Source organism: Ranitomeya variabilis, chromosome 2, assembly GCF_051348905.1.
Source record: "Ranitomeya variabilis isolate aRanVar5 chromosome 2, aRanVar5.hap1, whole genome shotgun sequence".
In the NCBI taxonomy this organism is placed as follows: domain Eukaryota; kingdom Metazoa; phylum Chordata; class Amphibia; order Anura; family Dendrobatidae; genus Ranitomeya; species Ranitomeya variabilis.
Genome location: NC_135233.1, coordinates 461,214,203 through 461,226,761, shown reverse-complemented (window position 1 = coordinate 461,226,761; position 12,559 = coordinate 461,214,203). Strand labels below are relative to the sequence as shown.

General features: G+C 43.4%; 2 protein-coding genes across 5 annotated transcripts in view; one reads left to right on the top strand and one right to left on the bottom strand.

Annotated features, from left to right (window-relative positions):
• The window catches only part of LOC143806683 (uncharacterized), a 55,846-nt gene that overhangs the window by 6,337 nt on the left and 36,950 nt on the right, over positions 1 to 12,559 (top strand). The window lies entirely within an intron of this gene.
• LOC143806684 (uncharacterized) overlaps positions 1 to 12,559 on the bottom strand; it is a 72,013-nt gene that overhangs the window by 26,683 nt on the left and 32,771 nt on the right. The window lies entirely within an intron of this gene.

Here is a 12,559-nt window from a genome sequence, read left to right as displayed (position 1 = left end):
GTATGACCCCGCACACATCACTGATTGGCAGCTTTCTGTCAATGCACAATATATACAGAAACCTGACAATCAGTGGTGGGGGCGTGGTTATACAAAGCAGTTGACTAGGAGGCACGAGAAGCCTCGTCCTGTAGTGATAATCTACTGCTGATAAAACTGATTTTATTAAAACAGTAAAACACAGTCTAGTAAGTGATACATCGCTGGAATCAGTGTCTCAGACCCTACATCATGCGGTTGTCGGATTACATATAAATAAAACTGCTGATAGATTCCCTTTAAGGATCTTTGCCGGAGACAAGTCAGGTCGGCTTATCCTTAGCGAAGGTCCATCACTATGAGAGAGATCTGTCAATCATCTCCAGCACACATGAGAGAGTTTTGGCCGTTCCAGTCTATGAGGTTTCACAAAAACTAATGAAAAATCAAATCCGTTTTTCATCCATTTTTTAACTGATCCAGTTCTAAGGATATGTTTACGTGTTGCATTTTTTCAGCTCCAATAAACTACATATAAGGAAAATATTCTTATCTTTCACTTTTTAAAAACGGGTGAGAAAAAGACAGATGCAGAACAGTTGTAAATGGAGGCAAAAGAAATGACGTATGGGAGCAAAACGGTCTTAGTTTGAAGGATGTAAAAGTGGAAATGGATGTTTAAAGATAGCCTTAAAGGGAATTTGTCAGCAGATTTTTGCTATGTAATCTGAGAGCAGCATGAGGCAGGGGCTGATCCCTCATTTCAGGGATGTGCAACTTATTAGGCTGAGTGCTGTTGTTTCAATACAATAAGTGTTTTATCAGCAGGAGATTATCACTGCCAGACTAGCTCCCTATCACAAAATTGTGGTGTGGGTGGGAGCAGCTTTCTGAGCTCTGCTAATCTAAAGCCTCTGATTGTGTCACAACTGCTGCACCCATTAAACTAAGGCTACGTTCACATTTGCGGTCAGCGCCGCAGCGTCGGGCGCCGCAGCGGCGCCGCATGCGTCATGCGCCCCTATATTTAACATGGGGGCGCATGGACATGCGTTGTGCTGCGTTTTGCGCCGCATGGCCGCAAACGTTGGACGCAAGAAACGCATCAAGTTGCATTTTTTTTGCGTCCAACTTTCGGCCAAAAACGACGCATGCGGTGCAAAACGCAGCGTTTTAGCGTGCGTTTTGCCGCGTTTTTGTTTGCGTTGTGCGCTGCGGCGCCGACGCTGCGGCGCACAACGCAAATGTGAACGTAGCCTAAGTGATGCATCCCTGGAATCAGTGTCTCAGCATCTACATTATTCTGCTCTCAGATGAGGTAACAAAAATCTCGTGACAGATTCCCTTTAAGGGCTCAGACATGTGCCTCGCATGTGGAAACCAAGCTGTGGCGCCGGCACTTTGGAGCGGAGCTGTGCAGCTCCATGTGTTCCTATGCGGCCGCACGCTCCGCTCCTGAGTGCCGGCTCCACAGACGTGTGCCTCGCATGTGGAAATGAGCCCTAAGGCTGTTCACCGGATTACTGCTGGAAAAAAAGTTGCAAATTTTGGCATAAAAATGTATTTGTGACAAAAAATTATGCATTTTTTTGGCTTAATAGCATTGTTGCTACTTTTTTAAAATGTGGGGCTTAGCAGTAAGAATAATAATTTTTAAAATAATTTTTATTTCTATAGTGCCAACATATTTCGCAGCAGTGATGTGGTTAATCGCAGTCGAGCAGAGTTCCTAAAATTTTTATTCGAAATCTGCAAAATTATGGAAATTTGCGCCAGATCGTATTTGGTGCACATTTCAGTTTGTGGCATGCGAACAGCCCAATTAATATGGCGCACCTTATTCCTGTAGGCTCTTGTCCGGGACTCATATGAAATGCCATTCTTTGTAGGCTGCCTGAAGGAATGCGGCAGTACAATTATTTATTCATGATATTCATGATATCAAGTTTGCACAATCCCTTAAAGTGCTCTCCGTCACGCCCATAGCACTTAATGCCTCATTTGTATATGAATAAAAACGCACATTTCTCGGGAATGCAGCAACAGATAGAAGATATAAAGGCGTCGATGATTTTACTTTTAAAAACATGCCCATATTTGTGATTTGAGGCAGTTGATATTACTGACAGATTTCTTTTAATTGCAAACATTTTCTGTAGATTAAAAATATATTCCATGTATCAGAATTCTTTTTTACTGCAGCATTTGCATGGTTGCTATTAGACATAGTGAAAGGCTCATGGACCCTGATCTTAAAATGCAGATGGTCATTGTGATCTCTTGACCATGTTAATATTTTACTTTGTGTCAATATTAATATTAAATTGTGGGTTATAATCAAGTTTAGAAAATGTAGGCGACCTTCCTTATTCATTACCTAATATAACCACAAAGAGATTGTATTATATCAACATAAAATGATTAAAAAAATTGTAAAACCACCTAAACAGTAATACCACCATACAGTAACTAAAGAATGCCACCATACAGTAACTAAATAATGCCACTATACAGTAACAAAATAATGCCACCATACAGTAATTAAATACCACCATACACTAAATAATGCCACTATACAGTAACTAAATAATGCCACCATCCAGTAATTAAATCCCACCATACACTAAATAATGCCACTATACAGTAACTAAATGCCACCATACAGTAATTAAATAATACCACCATACAGTAACTAAATAATACCACCATACAGTAACTAAATAATGCCACTATACAGTAACTAAATACCACCATACAGTAACTAATACCACCATACAGTAACTACCGTAAATAATGCCACCATACAGTAACTAAAGATTGCCACCATACAGTAACTAAATACCACCATACAGTAATTAAATACCACCATACAGTAATTAAATACCACCATACAGTAACTAAATAATGCCACCATACAGTAGTTAAATACCACCATACAGTAACTAAATAATGCCACCATACAGTAGTTAAATACCACCATACAGTAACTAAATACCACCATACAGTAATTAAATACCACCATACAGTAACTAAATAATGCCACCATACAGTAGTTAAATACCACCATACACTAACTAAATACCACCATACAGTAACTAAATAATGCCACCATACAGTAACTAAATAATGCCACCATACAGTAACTAAATACCACCATACACTAACTAAATAATGCCACCATACAGTAACTAAATAATGCCACCATACAGTAACTAAATAATGCCACCATACAGTAACTAAATACCACTATACAGTAACTAAATAATGCCACCATACAGAAACGTCCGTATATACTCGAGTACAAGCCCACCCCCTAATTTTGCCACAAAAAACTGGGAAAACTTAATGACTCGAGTATAAGCCTAGGGTGGGAAATGCAGCAGCTACCGGTAAATTTCAAAAATAAAAATAGATACCAATTAAAGTAAAATTAATTGAGACATCAGTAGGTTAAGTGTTTTTGAATAACCATATTGAATCAGGAGCCCCATATAATGCTCCATAAAGTTTATGATGGCCTCATAAGATGCTCCATATTAAAATATGCCCCATATAATCCTGCATAAAGGTTAATAATGGCCCCATAGGATGCTCCATATTAACCCCTTCCTGACATCTGACGTACTATCCCGTCGAGGTGGGGTGGGCCCGTATGACCACCGACGGGATAGTACGTCATACGCGATCGGCCGCGCTTACGGGGGGAGTGCGGCCGATCGCGGCCGGGTGTCAGCTGCATATCGCAGCTGACATCCGGCACTAAGTGCCAGGAGCGGTCACGGACCGCCCCCGGCACATTAACCCCCGGCACACCGCGATCAAACATGATCGCGGTGTACCGCCGGTATAGGGAAGCATCGCGCAGGGAGGGGGCTCCCTGCGGGCTTCCCTGAGACCCCCGGAGCAACGCGATGTGATCGCGTTGCTCCGAGGGTCTCCTACCTCCCTCCTCGCCGCAGGTCCCGGATCCAAGATGGCCGCGGCATCCGGGTCCTGCAGGGAGGGAGGTGGCTTACCGAGTGCCTGCTCAGAGCAGGCGCTGGTAAGCCTGCAGCCCTGCACAGCAGATCGTCGATCTGACAGAGTGCTGTGCACACTGTCAGATCAATGATCTGTAATGTCCCCCCCTGGGACAAAGTAAAAAAGTAAAAAAAAAATTCCCCACATGTGTGTAAAAAAATAAATAAAAAAAATATCCTAAATAAAGAAAAAAATATATATATATTATTCCCATAAATATATTTCTTTAGCTAAATAAAATAAAAAAAACAATAAAAGTACACATATTTAGTATCGCCGCGTCCGTAACGACCCAACCTATAAAACTTCCCCACTAGTTAACCCCTTCAGTAAACACCGTAAGAAAAAAAAGTGGAATAACACGCGATCAAAAAGACTGATATAAATAACCATGGTACCGCTGAAAACGTCATCTTGTCCCGCAAACAACGGGATGCAATACAGCATCATCAGCAAAAAAATAAAAAAGTTATAGTCCTGAGAATAAAGCGATACCAAAATAATTATTTTTTCTATAAAATAGTTTTTATCGTATAAAAGCGCCAAAACATAAAAAAAATGATATAAATGAGATATCGCTGTAATCGTACTGACCCGACGAATAAAACTGCTTTATCAATTTTACCAAACACGGAACGGTATAAACGCCTCCCCCAAAAGAAATTCATGAATAGCTGTTTTTTGATCACTCTGCCTCACAAAAATCGGAATAAAAAGCGATCAAAAAATGTCACGTGTCCGAAAATGTTACCAATAAAAACGTCAACTCGTCCCGCAAAAAACAAGATCTCACATGACTCTGTGGACTCAAATATGGAAAAATTACAGCTCTCAAAATGTGGTAACGCAAAAAAATATTTTTTGCAATGAAAAGCGTCTTTCAGTGTGTGACGGCTGACAATCATAAAAATCCGCTAAAAAACCCGCTATAAAAGTAAATCAAACCCCCCTTCATCACCCCCTTAGTTAGGGAAAAATAAAAAAATTAAAAAATGTATTTATTTCCATTTTCCCATTAGGGTTAGGGTTGAGACTAGAGTTAGGACTAGAGATAGGGCTAGGGTTAGGGCAAGGGTTAGGGCTAGGGTTAGTGTTAGGGCTAGGGTTGGGGCTAGGGTTAGGGCTAGGGTTAGGGCTAGGGTTGGGGCTAGGGTTAGGGCTAGAATTAGGGCTAGGGTTGGGGCTAGGGTTAGGGTTAGGGCTAGTGTTACGGCTAGTGTTAGGGCTAGTGTTACGGCTAGTGTTAGGGCTAGTGATAGGGCTAGGGTTATTGCTAGGGTTAGGGCTAGGGTTGGGGCTAGGGTTGGGGCTACAGTTAGGGTTCAGGCTAAAGATAGGGTTAGGGTTTGGATTACATTTACGGTTGGGAATAGGGTTGGGTGTGTCTGGGTTAGAGGAGTGGTTAGGGTTACTGTTGGGATTAGGGTAAGGGGTGTGTTTGGATTAGGGTTTCAGTTATAATTGGGGGGTTTCCACTGTTTAGGCACATCAGGGGCTCTCCAAACAGGACATGGCATCCGATCTGAATTCCCGCCAATTCTGCGTTGAAAAAGGAAAACAGTGCTCCTTCCCTTCAGAGCTCTCCCGTGTGCCCAAACAGGGGTTTACCCCAACATATGGGGTATCAGCGTACTCAGGACAAATTGGACATCATCTTTTGGGGTCCAATTTCTCCTGCTACCCTTGGGAAAATACAAAACTGGGGGCCAAAAAATAAGTTTTGTGGGAAAAAAAGGATTTTTTATTTTCACGGCTCTGCGTTGTAAACTGTAGTGAAACACTTGGGGGTTCAAAGTTCTCACAACACATCTAGATAAGTTGCTTGGGGGGTCTAGTTTCCGATATGGGGTCACTTGTGGGGGGTTTGTACTGTTTGGGTACATCAGAGGCTCTGCAAATGCAACGTGACGCCTGCAGACCAATCCATTTAAGTCTGCATTCCAAATGGCGCTCCTTCCCTTCCGAGCTCTGTCATGCGCCCAAACAGTGGTTCCCCCCCACATATGGTGTATCAGCGTACTCAGGACAAATTGGACAATAACGTTTGGGGTCCAATTTATCCTGATACCCTTGTGAAAATACAAAACTGGGGGCTAAAAAATCATTTTTGTGAAAAAAAAAAAGAATTTTTATTTTCATGGCTCTGCGTTATAAACTGTAGTGAAACACTTGGGGGTTCAAAGCTCTCAAAACACATCTAGATAAGTTCCTAGTGGTTTACCCCCACATATGGGGTATCGTCGTACTCAGGACAAATTGCACAACAACTTTTGTGGTCTAATTTCTTCTCTTACCCTTGGGAAAATAAAAAATTGGGGGCGAAAAGATCATTTTTGTGAAAAAATATGATTTTTTATTTTTACGGCTCTGCATTATAAACTTCTGTGAAGCACTTGTTGGGTCAAAGTGCTCACCACACATCTAGATAAGATCCTTAGGGGGTCTACTTTCCAAAATGGTGTCACTTGTGGGGGGTTTCAATGTTTAGGCACATCAGGGGCTCTCCAAATGCAACATGGCGTCCCATCTCAATTCCAGTCAATTTTGCATTGAAAAGTCAAATGGCGCTCCTTTCCTTCCGAGCTCTGCCATGCGCCCAAACAGTGGTTTATCCTCACATATGGGGTATCAGCGTACTCAGGACAAATTGTACAACAAATTTTGGGGTCTATTTTCTCCTGTTACCCTTGGTAAAATAAAACAAATTGGAGCTGAAATAAATTTTGTGTGAAAAAAAGTTAAATGTTTATTTTTATTTAAACATTCCAAAAATTCCTGTGAAACACCTGAAGGGTTAATAAACTTCTTGAAAGTGGTTTTGAGTACCTTGAGGGGTGCAGTTTTTAGAATGGTGTCACACTTGGGTATTTTCTATCATATAGACCCCTCAAAATGACTTCAAATGAGATGTGGTCCCTAAAAAAAAATGGTGTTGTAAAAATGAGAAATTGCTGGTCAAATTTTAACCCTTATAACTCCGTCACAAAAAAAAATTTTGGTTCCAAAATTGTGCTGATGTAAAGTAGACATGTGGGAAATGTTACTTATTAAGTATTTTGCGTGACATATGTCTGTGATTTAAGGGCATAAAAATTCAAAGTTGGAAAATTGCGAAATTTTCAAAATTTTCGCCAAATATTCGTTTTTTTCACAAATAAACGCAAGTTATATCGAAGAAATTTTACCACTATCATGAAGTACAATATGTCACGAGAAAACAATGTCAGAATCGCCAAGATCCGTTGAAGCGTTCCAGAGTTATAACCTCATAAAGGGACAGTGGTCAGAATTGTAAAAATTGGCCCGGTCATTAACGTGCAAACCACCCTTGGTGGTGAAGGGGTTAAAATATGCCCCATATAATCCTGCATAAAGGTTAATAATGACCCCATAAGATACTCCATTCAGACACTTGCCCCATATAATGCTGCACAAACGTTGATTATGGCCCCATAAGATGCTCCATACAGACACTTCCCACATATAGTGCTGCACAAATGTTATGGCCCCATAAGATGTCCCATAAAGATATTTGCCCCATATAGTGCTGCACAAACGTTATGGCCCCATAAGATGCTCCATAAAGATATTTGCCCCATTTGCTGTTGCTGCGATAAAAAAAAAAAAAAATCACATACTCACCTCTCCGTCGCTCAGGCCCCCGACACTTTCAATATTCACCTGCTCCTCGTTCAAGCCGCTCAGTCTTCAGCGTCTTCTGCACTGACGTTCAGGCAGAGGGCGCGTACTAACCATGTCACCGCGCCCTCTGACCTGAGCGTCACTGAAGAAGACGCTGAAGACGGAGCGGTGCCGGAACGAGGAGCAGGTGAATATCGCGCAGCGCTCCCCTCCCTGTTATACTCACCTGCCTCTGGCGCGGTGCAGTCCCTGCTTCCCCCGCACCAGCAGCTTCTTCCTGTACTGAGCGGTCACATGGTACCGCTGATTACAGTAATGAATATGCGGCTCTACCCCTATGGGAGGTGGAGCCGCATATTCATTACTGTAATGAGCGGTACCATGTGACCGCTCAGTACAGGAAGAAGCAGGGGCGCCGGGGAAGCAGGGACCTGCATGGACTGCGCCAGGAGCAGGTGAGTATAATTAGACAGCCCCCACTCCCCCTCCCCTGCCGACCCCTGGGTATGACTCGAGTATAAGCCGAGAGGGGCACTTTCAGCCCCAAAAAATGGGCTGAAAATCTCGGCTTATACTCGAGTATATACGGTAAATACCACCATACAGTAACTAAATAATGCCACCATGCAGTAACTAAATACCACCATACAGTAACTAAATAATGCCACAATACATTGACTTAAAAAGAAAATTCCACCACAGCGACCGCATAACATTGCCCCAGGATTTCTGCAGATGGACTATACAAAGAAATGCAGCTTGTAAAGAGGATCAGTCACTTTCTAAAAAAAATCATGTGAAATACCTTGTAAAGAGCTTTGAGGTCCCCTGATTCTGCTGCTCTTTTCCATTTTACGCTCAGTCGACTGTTGTGTATCCGCTTTTTGGGCTCCCCTGGTGGTTGCTGGTGGTACTGGTGACTTGTTTGCACTTTGCTTCTTCTGTTCACCTGCTTCCATCAGTGTTTGGGAGTTTCCTATTTAGCCTTGCTCTCCAGTCATTTCCTTGCCGGTCATCATTGTAACCAGAGCCTTCGGTTGCATGCTCCTGCTACTAGTCTGCTGATCAGCTAAGTGGACTTTGTCCTTTTGTTTTGTACCTTTTGTCCAGTTTGCAGTTTTTGTAATTCTCTGTAGCTGGAAGCTCTTGCGGGCTGAAATTGCCACTCCTGTGTCATGAGTTGACACAGGAGTCTTAAAGTAATTTCAGGATGGTTTTTGAAAGGGTTTTCAGTTGACCGTGAAGTCCTCTTTTGTATCCTTCTGCTATCTAGTAAGTGGACCTCTCTTTGCTAAATCTACTTTCATACTGTGTATGTCTTTTCCTCTTAATTCACCATTATTACATGTGGGGGGCTGCTATCATCTTTTGGGGTATTTCCCTAGAGGTAAGCCAGGTCTGTTTCTTCCTCTACCAGGCGTAGTTAGTCCTCTGGCTGGCGCGTGGCATATAGGAAGCCGTAGGTATGCTCCCTGGCTACTGTTAGTTGTGTGGTAGATTTAGCTCACGGTCAACTCGAGTTTCCATCACCCGAGAGCTCGTTCGTTACTTATGTGTTTTTTACGTTCCCTTGCCATTGGGAACCATGACAGTATGACCGGCCCACAAGGTGTTAATTGTTTGGGCTGAAGCAGGAGAAAAAGAAGTGTTGAAGGGAGATTTTTTTTTTTTTTCTTTCCCTCAGAGTTTTGCTGCCTAGCCCTTAATTGCTGTCTAGCTGCTCTTAACCCTTGAATGGCTCTGACCTTAGCTGTTTAACATGGATGTCCAGAGTTTGGCTGCAGGTTTAAATAATCTTGTTACGAAGGTTCAAAATTTACAAGATTTTGTTATACATGCTCCTATTTCTGAACCTAAAATCCCTACACCAGAAGTGTTTTCCGGAGATAGATCTCGGTTTTTGAATTTCAAATATAATTGTAAATTATTCCTTTCTCTCAGACCTCACTCCTCAGGAGATCCTGTCCAGCAGGTTAAGATTGTAATCTCTTTGCTGCGAGGTGACCCTCAAAATTGGGCATTTTCATTGGCACCAGGGGATCCTGCGTTGCTCAATGTGGATGCGTTTTTCCTGGCTTTAGGGTTGCTTTATGAGGAACCTAATTTGGAGATTCAAGCTGAAAAAGCTTTGATAGCCCTATCTCAAGGGCAAGATGAAGCAGAGATATACTGCCAAAAATTTCGTAGGTGGTCTGTGCTTACTCAGTGGAATGAGTGCGCCTTAGCGGCAAATTTCAGAGAGGGCCTTTCTGATGCCGTTAAAGATGTTATGGTCGGGTTCCCTGCACCTACAGGTCTGAATGAGTCCATGACAATGGCAATTCAGATTGATCGGCGTTTGCGGGAGCGCAAACCCGTGCACCATTTGGCGGTATCTTCTGAAGAGACGCCAGAGAAAATGCAATGTGACAGAGTTATGTCCAGAAGCGAGCGGCAGAATTAGGCTACGTTCACATTTGCGGTCAGCGCCGCAGTGTCGGGCGCCGCAGCGTCGCCGCATGCGTCATGCGCCCCTATATTTAACATGGGGGCGCATGGACATGCGTTGTGCTGCGTTTTGCGCCGCATGGCCGCAAGCGTTGGACGCAAGAAACGCATCAAGTTGCATTTTTTTTGCGTCCAACTTTCGGCCAAAAAGGACGCATGCGGCGCAAAACGCAGCGTTTTAGCGTGCGTTTTGCCGCGTTTTTGTTTGCGTTGTGCGCTGCGGCGCCGATGCTGCGGCGCACAATGCAAATGTGAACGTAGCCTTATAGGCGTAAAAATGGGTTATGCTTCTATTGTGGTGATTCTGCACATGTTATATCGGCATGCTCTAAGCGTACTAGGAAGGTTGACAAGTCCATTTCAATTGGCACTTTACAGTCCAAATTTATTTTGTCTGTAACCTTGATTTGTTCATTATCAGTTATTACCGTGGATGCCTATGTGGACTCAGGCGCCGCTCTGAGTCTTATGGACTGGTCCTTTGCCAGGCGCTGTGGGTTTGATTTAGAGCCTCTGGAAGTCCCTATACCTCTGAAGGGTATTGATTCTACACCTTTGGCTTGTAATAAACCACAGTTCTGGACGCAAGTGACTATGCGTATGACTCCAGACCATCAGGAGGTGATTCGCTTCCTTGTGTTGTACAATTTACATGATGTTTTGGTGCTTGGATTACCATGGTTACAGTCTCATAACCCAGTCCTTGACTGGAAGGCTATGTCTGTGTTAAGCTGGGGATGTCGGGGGGCTCATGGGGACACTCCTATGGTGTCCATTTCGTCATCTATTCCATCTGAGATTCCGGCATTTTTGTCTGATTATCGTGATATTTTTGAAGAGCCTAAGATTGGTTCACTCCCTCCTCACAGAGATTGTGATTGCGCCATAGATCTGATTCCTGGCAGTAAATTTCCAAAGGGTCGTTTGTTTAACCTATCTGTACCTGAACATGCTGCTATGTGCGAGTATATTAAGGAGTCCCTGGAAAAGGGACATATTCGTCCTTCTTCATCACCTTTAGGAGCCGGTTTTTTCTTTGTCTCTAAAAAGGATGGCTCTCTGAGGCCTTGTATTGATTATCGTCTCCTGAATAAAATTACAGTCAAATATCAGTATCCGTTGCCTTTGCTGACTGATTTGTTTGCTTGCATAAGGGGGATGAGTGGAAGACCGCATTTAATACGCCTGAGGGCCATTTTGAGTATTTGGTAATGCCTTTCGGCCTTTCTAATGCACCTTCTGTCTTTCAGTCCTTAATGCATGATATTTTCCGGGAATATTTGGATAAATTTATGATTGTGTACTTGGATGATATTTTGATTTTTTCTGATGACTGGGAGTCTCATGTTCAGCAGGTCAGGAGGGTTTTTCAGGTTTTGCGGGAGAGTTCTTTGTGTGTAAAGGGTTCAAAGTGTGTTTTTGGGGTTCAAAAAATTTCATTTTTGGGGTATATTTTTTCCCCTTCTTCTATTGAGATGGACCCTGTCAAGGTTCGGGCTATTTACGACTGGACGCAGCCTACTTCTCTGAAGAGTCTCCAGAAATTCTTGGGCTTTGCTAATTTTTATCGTCGATTTATAGCTGGTTTTTCTGGCGTTGCTAAACCTCTGACGGATTTGACTAAAAAGGGTGCTGATGTTGCCAATTGGTCCCCTGCTGCCGTGGAGGCCTTTCGGGAGCTTAAGCGCCGCTTTTTGTCTGCCCCTGTGTTGCGCCAGCCTGATGTTTCTCTTCCCTTTCAGGTTGAGGTCGATGCTTCCGAGATCGGAGCGGGGGCGGTTTTGTCGCAGAAAAGTTCCGACTGCTCAGTGATGAGACCTTGTGCGTTCTTTTCGCGAAAATTTTCGGCCGCCGAGCGAAACTATGATGTTGGTAATCGGGAGCTTTTGGCCATGAAGTGGGCATTTGAGGAGTGGCGTCATTGGCTTGAGGGTGCCAGACATCAGGTGGTAGTTTTGACTGATCACAAGAATTTAATTTATTTGGAGTCTGCCAGGCGTCTGAATCCTAGACAGGCACGTTGGTCGTTGTTCTTTTCCCGGTTTAATTTTGTGGTCTCGTACTTACCAGGTTCTAGGAATGTGAAGGCAGATGCTCTTTCTAGGAGTTTTGAGCCTGACTCTCCTGGGAATTCTGAACCTGCTGGTGTCCTTAAGGATGGAGTGGTTTTGTCTGCTGTCTCTCCAGATTTGCGACGTGCTTTGCAAGAATTTCAGGCGGATAGACCTGATCGTTGTCCGTCTGGTAGACTGTTTGTTCCTGACGAGTGGACCACTAGAGTCATCTCGGAAGTTCATTCTTCTACTCTGGCAGGTCATCCGGGAATTTTTGGCACCAGAGATTTGGTGGCTAGATCCTTCTGGTGGCCTTCCCTGTCTCGAGATGTGCGTGTTTTTGTGCAGTCTTGCGATGTGTGTGCTCGGGCCAAGCC